This window comes from Callorhinus ursinus, unplaced genomic scaffold, assembly GCF_003265705.2.
Source record: "Callorhinus ursinus isolate GAN/ISIS: 27379988/994484 unplaced genomic scaffold, GSC_fseal_2.0 scaffold1, whole genome shotgun sequence".
NCBI lineage: Eukaryota > Metazoa > Chordata > Mammalia > Carnivora > Otariidae > Callorhinus > Callorhinus ursinus.
The window spans coordinates 71,343,480-71,359,529 of NW_027397063.1; the positions used below are offsets into that span (position 1 = coordinate 71,343,480).

General features: G+C 47.1%; 1 protein-coding gene across 8 annotated transcripts in view; it reads left to right on the plus strand.

Annotated features, from left to right (window-relative positions):
• The window catches only part of DGKG (diacylglycerol kinase gamma), a 210,083-nt gene that overhangs the window by 163,443 nt on the left and 30,590 nt on the right, over window positions 1-16,050 (plus strand). The gene's annotated exons all lie outside the window — the stretch shown is intronic.

Here is a 16,050-nt window from a genome sequence, read left to right on the forward strand (position 1 = left end):
GCGTGAGACTTTATTTAAATACCACGTGAGTGTCAGTGACTCAGCATGCCCAAAACCAAACTCCTGACGTCCCTCCCACAGACCTTCTCCACCCGTAGCCTTCTCCATTTCAGTTGATGTTAACTCCAGCCTGCCCGCTGCTCGAGCCAACACACTTGGCACCATCCTTGACTCCTTTTTATCTCACACCTCCCATCTCACCCATCAGAAAATCTGTTAGATCTACTTTTTAAAAAAGCATCCAGGATCCAGTCACTTCTCACCCCTGCATTTCTGCCACCTTGATCTGAGCCACCTTCCTCTGTCCCCTGGCTTACTACACATCCTCCTAACTGGATTCCTTGCTTCTATCCCTCCCTGCCCTGTAGAGTCTGTTCTCACCACTGCATCAGAGGACCCCTGGGAAAATGTGTCAGATTATGCCACTCTCTGGCTCAAAATCCTACAGTGGCTCAGAGTAAAAGCCAAAGATCTATATGTGTCCCAGAGGGCCCTAGATAGTCTGGCCTCACGTTACCTTAGTGACTTCATCTTCTATCACTCTCCCCCTCATCCCTCTGCCTCTGACACCCTATCTCCTCTAACACAGCAGGTTGTTTCTATGGACTGACTATACTTCCTGACTGGAGCAACTTGGAAGTTTGCCTTAGAGGCCATCAGCTGGACCTTCCCCTGTCAGCCCACCAGGATACCGAACACACCTTCACCCCTACCCCTTACCAGCCATTTCCACCAATGAAGCAAGTAGGAACTCAATCAGAGTACCTGGGCAGCTCTGATCCCTCTGTGGTTTGGATAAATGGCCCCCACTAATCCTCAGGGGTTCTCAGTGGACTGGTGAGCTGAGGAAAGAAGGCCATGGATGAGGGTATTGGCAGAGATACCACATCAAGAGGCAGGAGACTGGGTTCAAGTCCAAGTACTGGCACTAACTATTTTTGGCATCTCAGTTTTCTTTGCTGTAAAACCAGGATCTCGTGTAAAATTTTGATAGCTGAATGAATGGGGTTGAACCAGATCATTGGTTCTTACACCAGGCCTGCTTATTGGAAATGAAGATTCCTGAGCCCTACCCCAGATCTACCTAATAATCACCGGGTTGGTTCCTGGGAATCTAAATTTGTAATGAGCTCCCCAGACAACTCCGATGGGCTGCCAGTTTTGAGAACCATTAACATAGACAAACTATCCGTGGATCTGGATCTCTGTTCTTTGATGTCCCTGGCTGACAAGTGCTAACACTGGATGTGATTCTACCATAGAAGGAGACAAAATTTGGCTGACCATCAAAGGGAGGGGTTACTTGCTTATTTCAGACCCATCTGTTAGATCGTTCTATTCCAAGGCAAGGTCATCAAGAGGTGTCATCTCTACACCTCAAGCCTTTAAGAGAGGACTCGGGAATTTTTATTTCTCTCTTGCCCTCTTAAGTCCCCTTTATTTCATACAGTAAACTTTTCAATTTGTATAAATTATTAGACTGAATAATGTGTTCCTCCTTCCTCCCTTGGCAGGGGAAGTTGTGGGTGCTAGCAGAGGGTGGGGAAGCACTGGAGGTTGTAGGAAGTTTGTATAAATTTTCCCACCCTGGTGCTCCTACCCCAACACCCACCCTGACATCCAGTTCCAGCAGAACAGAATCAGGGCAGAACCTTCCCCCTACCCCCCAGGGTGTGGAGAATCTCTTGCTGAAGTCATGTTCTGGTTAGGACTCCAAGGACTTACCTTCTCCTTACATATTGTACCATGTATCTTCCCCTTCCAGCAAGAGGAATGTGTCTGCTGATCACTCCTACCCATCATCTACAGGAACTCTCTTCCCCAAATCCCCCTTTCTCACCCCCAGAATGTGCTTTCAGAGCTAAAAATGAAGCTACTTCCTGTTCTTTAGATGAGGACAAGAGCTGATCAGAGCCGAGGACGAAGGGGGGCCTGGCTTCTGGGCTTTACAGAGAAAGTGGCATTGAGCTTTTTTTTGAAAGGGCCATGATCTCATTTACGTTGAAATGTTAATGGGGGAAAGCTAAAGAGACAACGTATTTTAATAGAAGAACATTGGCCTGGGAGTCGAGAGACCTGGGTTCCAGTCCATACTCTGCCTCTCACTAGTGTGTGATGTTGGGCAAGTCTTTCACCCTGTTGGGTTTCAGTTTTCATTATCTGTAAAATAGGCAACTGTGACAATCACATAGGCTCCTATAGATCATAGGTTCCTTGCAGCTCCACAAAATTAAGGCGTGCCTAGGTTTCAGTCTAGGTGGGCTCCTTGGTCTAAATCATATGGCAGGTTCCTTTCATCTTGCAGTGTGTTTTGTTTCAGTTTTTAAGCCAGCTGCAGAGAAGGCAGGAATCTCTCAACAGGCTTTTCATTTACTGGGATTCTTTACTCCTTGGCAATTTCATTGGGATTAGAGGTGGGGAAGAAGTCAGGAGAGAGCAGTGGGAGGGAAGCAATTTCTCTTAGGAGGTATAAGAGGAAACGACACTAGAAAGGGTTACTGTCAAACCTCCTCATCACAGATCAGTCTTTCTCCTTCGAAAAGCAATCTAAGAAATAAGGTCATTCAAAATGAGCATGGAATGAGTTCTATAAAAACATTGCCTAGTTAGGACACAGTGAGTGCTGGGAAAAGCACCACGCTTGCAATTGAATGACGTGGGTTTACATTTAGGCTTTACACCTTCCGGTTTTATAAACCCAACTTCCTGGGAGCCTCAGCTTCCTCATCTATAAAATGGGCATAATAATATCTAACTTTTTATGAAGATGATGGATGTGAAAGTGCCTGGAACATAGTATAAGCTCAAACTTAAAAAAACAAAATTTCCCCTCACCTTTCATCCTAGTTTATTCTGGGGAATACCAGTTAAATTTCTGATTTTGAAGTTCTTAACTTTAGCATTGCCATCTACCTGTACTAGCAGTAAAAAGGAGCAGAGCTCCTGCTAAAGTCCAGCCCAACCATTGTCCTAGCACATTCAACTTATACCATCAATTGTACCGACATCTCCTTTCCTAGACCTTTCCTGTTCCAAGCATGGAGGCTTGGCATTAGTCATCTTTGTATCCCCAGTGCCTGACCCAGTGTGGTTAGTCAAAACAAGGTGGTTAGATAATGAGCAGTATGTGGGCATTGGTTTTCTTTTTATTTTTCGTTTTTATAACACCAATAAGAAGAGTGACAGATAATCCCTTATATTTGCACTTCATTTTGGCTTACAATTAGTTTTGCATGTATTAACTTCATGTGATCCTAACCAGAGACCCATGAGCAAGGTTATACCCACTCCCTTCCATATCCCTACTTCATAGCTGGGGAAAAACAGAGGCCCAGAGAAGAGGGCCTTTTACACAATTTACATCCAGTGATAGCATAAGAACCAAGTCCATGATTCCTAGCTAGCCTCAAGTGGCTAGTGTCCAACCAGAAAATTTATTTGAAAATCCTACTGTATGTATTGTACATGCCAGACACTCAGAAAACAGAAAATGTTTATAGACCAGGCCAAGGAAAGGCTCCACACAGACTTGTGAAAATTCTGCTCCTCCTTTAAGGCCTACATCAAGGGCTGTCTCCTTTCTGGAGCCTATGGTGGCACCTCTGGAAGTGAATCTGACCTCTGCATTCCTAGAGCACTTGATTTTTCTGTCTTGACATTACACTGATTATGGGTCACCCTGTTTCATAGGCATGTGTATCCTTGTCATTTCTTCTTCCTGCCAGTACCAGGAAAATGGGGAGCATGTGATCTTCATCTTCGTGTTCCCTTCAAAGCCTAACATCTTACCCACCTGGCTCATGTTGTTCTACAGAAATGTTTTTTGGAGGGAGGGAATAGGAGCAAGCACTCAGTGGAAATCTTGGGGGAAAAAAAAGGTATTTTAAAGAGTTACATGTGAGTATTTATGAGGCTGAGAGTTTCATCTCGTGATACCGTTAGACTTAATTGATAAGTAAAATGTGCCAACTATCTGCAAATAAGTAATTCAGATCTATCTTGAGGACTTAGAATCAATGTAGGATAAGGGATGAAACATTGAGCTAGAAGTTGAAAGACCCAGGCCTTCCCGCCACCAGCCACGTGACATTGGTTAAGTCATTAAACCTCCCCAAGTCTCCATTTCAACCCATACAAAATGGAAACAATTAGAGTCTCTCTCACTCAGCATTGTTTTGAGGGTTAAATGAGATCATCCATGTAGAGCATTTAGCAGAGTACCTGGAACATGGTGAGAGCTTGATCAATAGTAATCAGAATTATTGTTTAGTGATAAATGGAGGGTGATAAATATTTAGCGTATCATAAGAAAGGGACCAGATTTAGAGTTTCGCTCTCTTAAGCTCTGCTTTCAGAAATTTGATCTAGATTATTTTTAAACTACCTGTGGCTCTGAAAACCTATACCTCTAGGGTTATTTGATGGCATTATGCTTCAGTTGGTTTGGCTATTGCTTCCAATATGGGAGTTACCCCTGAGCTGGCTCTCCAGTGAAGCAAGAGTAAGTGTGCCAAGTCTTGAATCCAGGTGAAGCACCAAGGGCATGACACAAAGCTGGACAAGTCCCTGCAAGGTTGGGGAGGGAAGCGCTGGGAAGCTCTGCTATTGTTTCTCTCTAGCCCCACTCGAGATATGAATGAGGGGATTTCTTACACATTTTCTCACATTGTTCACTGAGCCTCGTCGCAATCCAGCCTTTAGCCTTAAAAGAGCAAAGGCTTAGCCTTGAGGCTAAGTCATCCACACCTAAGCCCCTCTGTCTATCTGCTATTAAAGCAACACTTTTCTCAGTGATTTCTTAGTCAATCCCATTTGAACTGCAAACAGGGTGTCCTATACAAGGTTCTAAGCAGAGAGGGCAAAATCTCCCCAGACTTTCGTTGGTAATAATTTTTGTAATACCTGGTAAATGAAGACAGGGAAACAGACCACCACTGGTAGAGTGTATCCTTCGTGTCAGTTTTCCAGCAGCGGGGACAGGCTTTCTGTCACCTATTCAGCACACGTTATGAAGCACCTATCAAGGGCCAGGCACCAGGGGACAGTGATGAACAAAAACAGACATGGTCCCTGTAGCCATTAGGGAGCATGGGAGCCAGGTTTCAATAAAATAATCCAACAGATAAGCACATAATTAGGATCTGTGATAAGCGGCAAAGAGGCAGAGTCACACGTCTACCTGGACCCCCAGCGAGGCCAGCCAGCCAGTGTGGGGTTCGCAGAGATGCCCCCCTAGCCTCGTCCCCGAACCAACTGAGCAGGCCTCACACAGGTACCCTCCTAGCAAACACAGAGTCCTAAATCTGCCCCAGTGCAGATGTCTTGCTTGGGAAGGGGAAATCTTGCACTTCAGCTGATTCCACGACTTTAAGGGCACACATGGTTCTCTGCCTCCATGCTGTGCCCATGTGGATTTTCACGGATTGTATGGCCTGTACCCTAAATGTCAAAGCAAGGGAGTGGGCTGCCATCCAGCCGTCTCAGGCTCCTGTTCCAGGTGAGGAGCTGGAGCTCAGATGAGCCAAGAAAATAATTATGAGCTTGTGAATTCCTTGCTTCCCAGGGCTTTCTTTTCACTTGCATGAAACCATAACAGAAGGTGACCTGTTGGGTTCAGGAGCTGTCCAGAGTTGTAGGTTCCCAATTTTCCCATTTGGTGGGGAGTTGACCAGAAAGACAGTCATAATGAACAATAGTCAGCCACTTACTGCTCAGGGGTGTTGAGAGAAAGTAGAAATGTTCCTAACAAGTGTGCATTCCACAGAGGTCTCTTGGGCCAAGGTCTCTCCTGGGGGATGAGGTAGAGCAAGGCAAGTGATCCCTAAAGAGCCGGGAGTACTTGGGTATGCACTGGGTTCCCCCTCAGGGCTGGGGAGTAACCATGGCAAAATACATGTCATTCCTCTTAACCCATTGCAGGCCTACAGAGAGACTCTGTGTTGCTTTTCACAGGAAATCACAGCATTGTCTTTCAGTCCTTCGGGTGCCCACATTGGAATCAACATGCCCCCAGTGAAGCATTATCTTCTTTACACACCCTCCCCCTCTCCTAAAGCCCACCGCCCCCTGCCTGTGCTCCTTGCCTTGTTAATGGCATCACCTGTGGCCCACGCTAGAGACCCAGAGTCATGCATTTCCTTTCACAGCTGGCTTGTGGAACTCTTCTACAATTATTTCCTTCCCTGGTGTCCCCCACCCGACTATCAGCTCCTCAGCTCCAGATGTCATAGTTCTTTCTATATTCTTGTGCCCAGCACAGTCCCTGAGACCTCGAAAGGGCTTATTAATATTGGTTGACCAAAAGCACCCAGAGTCAGGGGTACCTGGCATGGTGAGTTAGGAAGTTGTGTTTGAGTGGATCTCACAGCAAAGTGGAATTTGGGGGTGTGGTGCTGGGGCATAACGTCCCAGGGCCTCTGTGCCAGCATCAAGCCCTACCGGAGGCCAGGAGGTCCACTCTTCCCTCTCCCAGCCCCTGTCTGTTCCCAGCTGACCCTACATTAGGTGTGGCTCTCAGGGCACCTGTCGGAGCTGCCTGCTCAATCTGCAGGTTCAGCCAGGTAGGCTTTTTGCAGCTTCCAAATCAAGGCCACACCACCTGCTTCTCAGAAGTCTGTTTCTATAGAGACTATGATGTTTCCTATGCAGCACTGAAGTCCCAGAATCACAAGTTCCTTAGAAATTCAGAGATCATTGTGTCCTCCAGATAAGGAAGGTGAGAGCAAGGTGAAGTGGCTTGTCCTTGGCCCAACCTGGACTGAAGTGCAGGTCTTTTAGCTCACACGGGCCAGTTCTCAGTACCCGAGAGCAGGCATTCGCAGGCTTTTCCTGTAAAGGGTCACATAGTAACTATTAAGATAATAAGGCTTCGTGGGCCGTACCGTACCATCTCTGATGCAGCTACCTCATTCCATCCACTTAGTGTGAAAGCAGCCATAGACAATACACAAATGAATGCTCACGGCTGTGTTGCAACACAACTTTGTTGACACAAACAAGCAGCAGGCTGGATTTGGCCCATGAGCTGTGGTCTGCCCGTTTCTGCTCCAGAACCTCATGTGGTCCACAACCAGGAGCAAGGGCATCACCTGACAGTGTTAGCAAGGCAGACCCTCGGGTCCTAGGGCAGACTGATGAAGCCGAATCTGCATTTCCACGAGACCCCCGGGTGATCATATGTGTGTTGGAGTTTGAGAAGCAGGGCACTGGTGAGCCCAGCTGCCCCCCCGCCAAGAATGCCAAGAAGAAACTTTGTAGATTAGAAAAATGAGACCCCGGGGAGATTTGTGGACCTGCCCATGGTCACACACACTGGTGGATATGGGACCAGAGCCCAACATCAAATTGTTTCTGCACACACCAGAGTACTGGCCCCACCCTCCTCATTTCTGGCTGGCCCTGACCCAACTAAATTCACCGGAAAGTCAAGAAAAGCAGTCCCTTGTCCTTCCTCAGCTGACTTCTGAATCAACAGGGCTCTGACTCCAGCTGTGTCTCCTCCTCTTCCCCACCTCATCCCCAGCCAAGACCTGGGAGGGGCTGGCAAGGTAGAGTTTCGCCTCTGGAGGCTGCTAAGCATTGGCAGGGGGGAAGCTTGCTCACCCAGGTTCAAGTTAAACTTCAACTTAATTCCTGCCTTAAGAAGTTTGCTGCTCAAAATACAACCACAGAGCCAATGAACCCTTCATTTTTCACATGGAGAAGAAATTTCTAGAGTAGCTCTTTGGCAGGTCTAGACACCTTAGATTTTTCTGCTTTTGCTTGCCCCACCTTGGCCCACACACCAGTCCCTGTTTCTCTGTAGCAGCTTTTTAGCCATTTGATACCAGGTGTCTGCTAAGACTCAACCCACAGCAAAACTCCAGACTGACCATTCCGCTCCACATGGCCTGAACATTAGTGTTCTTCATCTGTTCCTAATTTGAGTAAGAAGTGTTTCATGTTCTTAATCAATTAATATGTTTTGGGCTCCTTTTTACTGAGCGCTTACTTATGGGCCAAGCCTGTTGCATATTTAAGTACAAATATTCCTTGACTTACAATGGGGTTACACACTAGTAACCCCATTGTCTGCTGAAAATACTGTAAGGTGAAATTGTATTTACTACACTGAACCTACCAAACATCGTAGCTTAGCATAGCCTACCTTAAATGTGCTCAGAACACTTACGTTACCCTACAGTTGGGGAAAATTATCTAACACAAAGCCTATTTTAAAATAAAGTGTTAAATATCTCATTTAATATAATGAATCCTGTGCTGAAACTGAAAACCAGAATACCTGTCTGCATAGCCATCACCTACCCCGTGATTACGTGACTGACTGGGAGCTGCTGTTTGCTCCCCTGCCCAGCAGCACGAGACAGTATGGTACCACCAGTCACTGGCCTGGGAAAAGATCAAAATTCAAAATGTAAAGTATGGTTTCAAAACGTGAAGTATATTGCTTTTGCATCACCATAAAATTGTAAGTCAGAAACCTTCTGTATTTAATCTACTTTATGGCTGAGGACACAGGTTAATAGGGTTACGTGGCCCAAGAACACAGACAGTAAGGGACAAGGCCTGGATTCAAACTTGCCTTCAAGTACCTGTAGGGCTCCAGGTGCTGTGGAGGATGCAAGCAAGGGTGTGAGGTGTCCAGACCTCCAGGAACTCACAGTCTACCTCCAGAAAATACATGGAGAACAATCCTGTTAGCACTCGTATGATGGGCGAGCCCCATGGAGTGGCAGAAACAGAGTATCATTAAGACTGCAGGGGGCAAGACAGGGAGGGCTTTCCTTAGGAACTTGATCCTGGAGTGCCAGTACTGTGCCCTGCACCCAGAAGATCGGGAACTATTTGATGTCGGAATGAATGGATGAATGAATGAATGAGCCAGATACAGAACGTGTATATGCTGACACGTGAAGCTGGCAAGGATTTGAAAAGACAGTGAGTGAGAGAAGGGGACCATGGGCTAGAACACTAGCCTGCAGAGGTAGGAAAAAGAAAGGCTGGAAAGATAAGAGATCTTTGAGTCATGTGCCATGGAATTTGCCCATGATCCTCGAATAATAGGAAGAGAGGAAGAGGTGAAGGTATTTAAGCCCAGAGCAGTAAGATGGGAGAGGAGTGTGCAGTTTGGGCTAGAGGACAGGGAAAGGGGCGGGCAGCAGGAGACCAGTTCGGAGGCCAATAGAGGCCAATAGAGAACAAAAGCCAGGAGGAAGTGGGGGACTGACAAAGGGGACCCTGCCCTGTGGGTGGTTTTGCCCTCCCCACAAACCGCCCAACAGAATCCCAGCTTCTACTCACGCGCTCCGCCCTCCTGTCTGCCTCCGCACCAAACCGCTCCCCATGTTCGCAGAGCGGCGGCCTTACACCAGAACCTGGGTCTTTTCCACCTCCAGTGTGCTGCCAGCACCCACCACTTCCCATTTTCAGGCCACTTCGTCCAATACTGGTTAAGCATCTACTTGAATTTAGCACTAGATGCTAGAAATATTTTATACTCATCATCTCATTTTAATCCCCTACAGCACCCTTGAGAAACACTTTATAATTAGAAAAAGGGGACTCAGGGAGGTTAATTGACCTGTCCAAGGCCACACACTAATTGGTGGATCTGGGACTAAGGCCAAGTCCTAGTATTGCAAACATGGTGTTCTTTCGATAGACACCGCAATACCCTCCCCCACCTCCCCATCTCTGGCCATTCCTGACCCAACAACCAGAAACAGTCCCTCCTGATCACAAGTCTCTACTTTTGCCTTTCTGGGGCAGGTGGGTGGTGTGCACATCTTTCTGAGCTGTGATTAGCTTGGTGGGTGTAGATGTCTGCAATGTACCTTATTATATGTGTCATGCCTGGGAATCAGGTTTGAGTTGAACTGGAAAATCTCACCACTAATTGGTTTATTTTATTATATACATTGTACCTGGAACTGAAGCTTCTCAAGCTCTGTGAGCAAAATAAAGCCAGATAATACACCAACAAAATACCAACAATAGCATTTCACATTCAAGTTGAGAAATTCAGCATTCCATTTAATAAGATTGTGCAGCCAAGAAGTCTTCCCTGAGAGGAGCCGAGAAGAGGCTCAGCCCCTCCACGCTCACTTCCTGGCCATCAGGCACCATATCACTCCTAGGTATTTTGTCTCTGCCTTGAATTCTTTATTCTGAGCTTATTTTTGGAGTCAGATAAGCCTTGGTTTGAATTCCAGCTATACCGCATGCTTTGTGATACTAGGCAAAATCCTCAAGCCCTCTGAGCCTCAAGAGTTTTTTTTTTCTATGTTGAGATAATAGTTTCTATCTAATAAGAGTTGCCATGAGGGTTAAAAGCAATAACCTTTGTAAAGCTCTAGGCCTGGCCCAGAGTCTGTGCTCAGTACTGGTCATTCTCTTCATGTCTTCGTTGGGACCACTCGGTCGAGATTCCCCATACCTCCACTGCCTCCCAGGCCTTCTAAGACATTCTCACTCTTGGTTTTCTTGGAGGCATGATGATGTCAGACCCTCACTTCAGCTCTTCCAGGAGATTACTTCTTCCTGAAAAATTCCCCACCACACAACTTCCCCAGCACACTGCATCTCCCCTTCTCAATCACCTGACCCTTGGGCACAGAGGGGACTAGAAGCCCCCTTCCACGAAAGACAGAGCTTTCGTCGGAGCCCTGCCCCACCCAGGAAGCCACACAGAATGGAGGCCCCACACTTTCCTCCCCACCCCACCACACAGCAGGCTTTCAGGAGCCAACAACAATGGCCATTGTGAACCCGCATTTGCTTTTTCTCTTGCCTTAGTGTAGCGTTGCACAGAATGTTCTGTCTTCTGCACGGTGTAAGGAATGGTAGGGGTTGCAGCCAGTCTGCTCTTGATCCAAACAGTCCGGAAATGCGGCCTCTACTTCTGCGGGAACAGCTCAAAAAGACTTGAAGGCTAGATCGCCCCCACCCCAAGTCAGGGAGAATGGAGGCGCTGAGGAAGAAAGTGACTTGCCCAAGGTCACCCAACTAGACAGCCAGAGCAGAGACAAAAATCCCAGCTCCTGCCTGCTAGATCAACACATTCCCTTTTGCTCCAACCCTACAACCTCTCCTCTTCAAAAAGTGGAGGCTCTGGGCTATCTCTCCTGTTGCCATCTGGATTATCATCCAGAGGCAAAGACCACACAGTATCTACTTTTATGGGGTTTTACAGACCCCTGGGAGTAGAAGAAACCTGCAAGTATGACAACAGCAGGGCACAAAGGAAATTCCCCTCAAAGGAGGTGCCTAGCTAGACCAGGGGTGTCAACACTATGCCTGAGATATCTCCAGATCCTCCTCGACTCTCTCCTTGCTCAGCCCAGGAACAATGGATCACGAGGGGATTGTATCTCTCTCTCTCTCTCTTTCACACACACACACACACACACACACAGGAATGCAGGGAAAGGAAAGGAACTAAAGGAACTCATTTCCAAATAAAATGCTGAGCCTCCTCCCTGTTTTAGAGTAAAAGAAGTAGAAATAGGGGTGCTTCATTTGCCAGCAGGGGCAGTCATCCCAAAAGCTCAAGGTCACAGTATCCCTGGCCATCATGGTATGTCTGCTTTTCTTCTCAGCACGTCATTCTTCCCTTACCTTCTCCTAGCCACCCCTCCCCCATCTCCCATCTCCTCCTCTCCTTCCTTTTTTTTTCCCTCCTGCACTGCCTTCTCTGCGTCATATTAATGACCATCTGCAGAGGGCCACCCACTTACCATGTAGCAAAGACAGGATATTCTGAAGACACCCCTTTCTAAGGAAACATAAAATCGCAATTACTGCCACCGTTTCTCGAGGACTTTCTGTGCAGGGCTCCTGATTGCTTCACTTCTAAACCTCACTGCGACCCTGCCAGTGAGTTATTATATCTCCATTTGCCAGATAAAAGACAGACTTGGGGGGGGGGCACCTGTGTGGCTCAGTTGGTTGGGCATCTGACTCGATCTCTGCTCAGGTTGTGAATTCAAGCCCTGTGTTGGGCTCCATGCTGGGCATGCAACCCACTAGAAAGAAAGAAAGAGAGAAAGAGAGAGAGAAGAAAGAAAGAAGAGAAAGAGAGAGAGAAGAGAAGAGAAGAGAAAGAGAAAGAGAAAGAGAAAGAGAAAGAAAGAAAAGGAAAGAAAGGGAGAAAGGAAGAAAGGAAGAAAAAGAAAGAAGGGGAGGGAAGGGAGGAAGGGAAGGAAGGAAGGGGAAAAAGGAAAGAAAAAGGAAAGAAAGAAAGAAAGACTCGGGGAAGCGAAGTGACTTCTCCCAAGGTAGTAATACTAGTGGGTGCCAAGCAGTAGTAATTGATGTAAGCCTGTCCAGAGCCCATGCTCTGTGCCCCACAGCTTGTCTCAGGGGCACATTCTTCACATTGGGTTTGCAGAATGCCAAGGAATGTGCCCTCCTGCCTGCTCAGTTTGCCAGCAAAGGTCCCTCTGCCTCTATCCTGTGTCTGAGCTTGGATCTCTAGGAAGACCATTGGTCCTAGATTATTCTTCAGGGTAGATGTGGTTGGGATACCTGAGGGCCTGGTGCTTTGAGAGGCCAGGTGGGAACGTGCCAGTGAAAATCCTGATTGTCAGTTACAGCCTTCCTTCCTTACTCACCCTTTTGTGCCCAAGGAAACCCCAGAGCCTCTCCCTTCCAGAAAATCGAGCAACAGTCTTGTGGGGTTCTCCATCTCCCCGTGCCCAGGCTCTTTTCGGGCTGCCAGGCTTCTGAGTTGGCTCTGAAGCTCTTTAGCCTGGAGCAGGCTTTCATCTGTGCCAACCAGACCCAGTGGGAAGCTGAAGCGGTCTGATCAGTGTCTGGCTTTGTGTGGCTCTGGGTGCCTGAGCGGCCAAGGGCACGAGGCCCGTCTCCATGGAAATTTGGAGGCAGGAAAGGAGTCCAAAGTGACACCTGCCACAGCCTTGGCAGTCCAAGTCTGAGAGAGGCCTGCCAGCTACCATTCACCTGTCTAGACTGTGGGGACAGAACCTGGCCCCACCACAAGGCAGAGCTCCGCTTGCATCCTTTCCTTCTGAGGATGGTAAGAAGGTCCCACTCCTCGGTCCCCCTCCAGTGCAGGTCAGCTTCTCCCTAGCAGAGGGATAAGGAACATTTCTAATTGCTGTTGATAGAATACCTTCACATTCTTTAACTCTTTTGTCCTCAAAATAACTCATCAAGTAGGTTTTATTATTGTGCCTGTTATGGGGCAGGGACCTGGGGGGAACTTTGTCACCCCCAAAATTCATATGTTGAAGCCCTAATCCTCTACCTCAGAATGTGACTGTATTCAGAGACTGGGCCTTTAAAGAAGTGATCAAGATGAAATGAGGCAGTGAGGGTGGGCCCTAATCTAATCTCACTGATGTCCTTAGAAGAAGAGGAGATTTGGACGCACAGAGAGAAATGCCAGGGATGCACATGCTCAGAGGAAAGGTCATGTGAAGAGGCAGCCAGGGGGTGGCCATCTGCAGACCAAGAAGAGAGGCCTCAAGGGAAACCGACCCTGCCAACACCTTGATCTTAGCTGTCCAGCCAACACAACTGTGAGAAAATAAACTTGTGTTGTTTTAAGCCACCCAGCCTCATGGGATTTTGTTATGGCAGGCTTAGCAAACTAACAGACTCAGAAAAGACAAATAGCCTGCCCTATATGGACACAGAGATTAAACTGAAGCTGTTAGCCCCAAACTCCAGACCTTCTACAGAGTTTCTCAGCAATTGCCGTGAACCCTGTGACTCCTTATTTGTCTACCAGAGGCCATTTATTAAGTAGAGACAAATTCCTTCTTGCATTTCTAATTAGTCAGACACATAGCCCTGCCAGGAAGAGCTTCAGATGAGCATTAGCTAACTAGTATTACCCACTGGGCTGATAGTACTCCAACCCAAAGCAATGATGCCCAATATCTCAGTTCACTCATGTTACTAGAACCCAGGTAAAGGGACAGTGCCCATAGGCACCCTAGGGTGTGGGGCAATATGGTGGGATGGTTCAGAAACTCTCTGGGTGCCATCACTTAGGGTTTCTGCACCTCCATTGGGGGTTGCTTGGTTCCCTAGGCTGGCCCATTGCAGTTCTCAGACCTAAATCCGGAGTGTGACTGACTAAAGGGGAAATGGGTAGGAGTGGGGTTGAGGGTAGCAAGGCATCCTGTTAGGCTACGGATCTCCTGTGCTTCCCTATGGTACGGCAAGCAAGGAGCTCAAATCATGCCACTCTATAATATCCTGAGCTTCCCTTGCATCTTAAATGACTGAATTTTCATTAGTGTGAACCAGAAGCCAAGATAGGGATGATCATAAAAATTATGCATTAAGAGAGGCAATGGGCACCTGGGGGGCTCAGTCGGTTAAGCGTCTTCCTTCGGCTCAGGTCATGATCCCAGCGTCCTGGGATGGAGCCCCACATCGGGCTCCCTGCTCAGCGGAGAGTCTGCTTCTCCCTCTCCCTCTGCCTCTCCACCCTGCTCATACTCTCTCTCTCAAATAAATAAATAAAATATTTAAAAAAAAGAGAGAAGCAAAAACCAAACTGGGTCATCATTACCTGTTATACGTAGATTAAATAAGTTAATCCGTGGAAAGTCTACTACCCAATTCAATCTAGGCAAGTAGTTGTTATTATTATTATTATTCACTATCATTTTCCTCTTTCAGGTCAAACCTATTAAGGTCTTTGGCACTAAAGCATGTATCTTATTCATTTTATTCAACCAGCATTTATTAGGAGCCTTCTATATGCCCAGGGCTAGGCTAGTTGCTAGGGTTACAAAGATAAACAAAACAGGAAAGCATCCCCACTTTCAACTCTCACTGGAGTTGGGAGAGTGATACGTTCAGAAACAGTTGTCTTTTGCTATGATCCACTGTCTAAGCAAAGGAGGAGGAAGAAACACGGTGCCTGGGGTATCCCGGGAGGGTAAACAGGAGTTCTCCAAGCAGAGGGACACCAGTGCAGGGAACAGGGCCAGCTAGCAGATGACCTTGCACAACTGGCTGAGGAGGCAAGGCACTGTCCCTTGGGCTTCCAGAGCCTCTGAAGGGTCTGAAGGAGGGAGTGGACAGATCAGACATGCCCCTTCACTATGAATGCTCTGCCAGCTTTACCTGTTAGCTCCAATCTCTCCTGCCAACCGTGGGCAGGACTAAGAAAATAAAAGCAAAATGGGACCGTTGAGATCAAAGAAGTAGAAAGAGGGGCAGAGGGAGGGAAGAGATAAGAGGAAGGAAAAACAGACTGAGTGGGATGTCCATTTAATGTAAAGCTCCCCTGAATTTGTGGCCTCTGCGTTTGGGTGTGAAACTATGAGGACCACTGAAGATGTTTTAAAAATTTTAGCCTGAATACTGGGGTTTGAGGACACTTGTACGCAACTCTAGGAAGGTAGCCAAACAGACAATTGGGAGTTGTCAGACTGAATCTGGGAGAAAAGGAAAGTGAAACTAATAGATTTTTAGTGCCCACCCTGTGCCAGACACTTTAGCATTCACCTCTGCCATTTCAATCTCATAACACACTTGAGGTCAGCATTGTTATTCCTAACTCCTAATTTTCAAGTGAAAAAGCTCTAGATCAAAGTAGTCAGGAAGAAACTTGTTTATAATCCTTTTCACTCTAACTCCTGCATATATTTTGGGCAGTTTTATTGCCTAAGGCTCGGGTTCTCAATCTGGAGCATGCCTCAGAATCTTCCAGAGGGCTTGTTAGAACACAGACCACTGGGCCTAAGCCCTGGAGTTTCTGATTCAGTAGGTCTGGGGTGGGGCCTGAGGATTTGTGTCTCTAACAAGTTCCTGGGTGACACTGATGCTGCTGCTACAAGACCACACTCTGAGAACCACTAGCCTATGGGGATGATCCACCCAACAACCCAGCTCAGCGGTTCCCAAACTGTGCTGCCTTTTGGAATCGCCTGGGGATCTTTAAAAACACTGAAACCTAGCTCCCAGTCCCACACATTCTGATTTAACTGGTATAGATGCAATCTGGGCATTGTTATTTGTAAAAACTGTCCAGGTAACACTAACATGCAGTAAAGTATGGCAGCCATT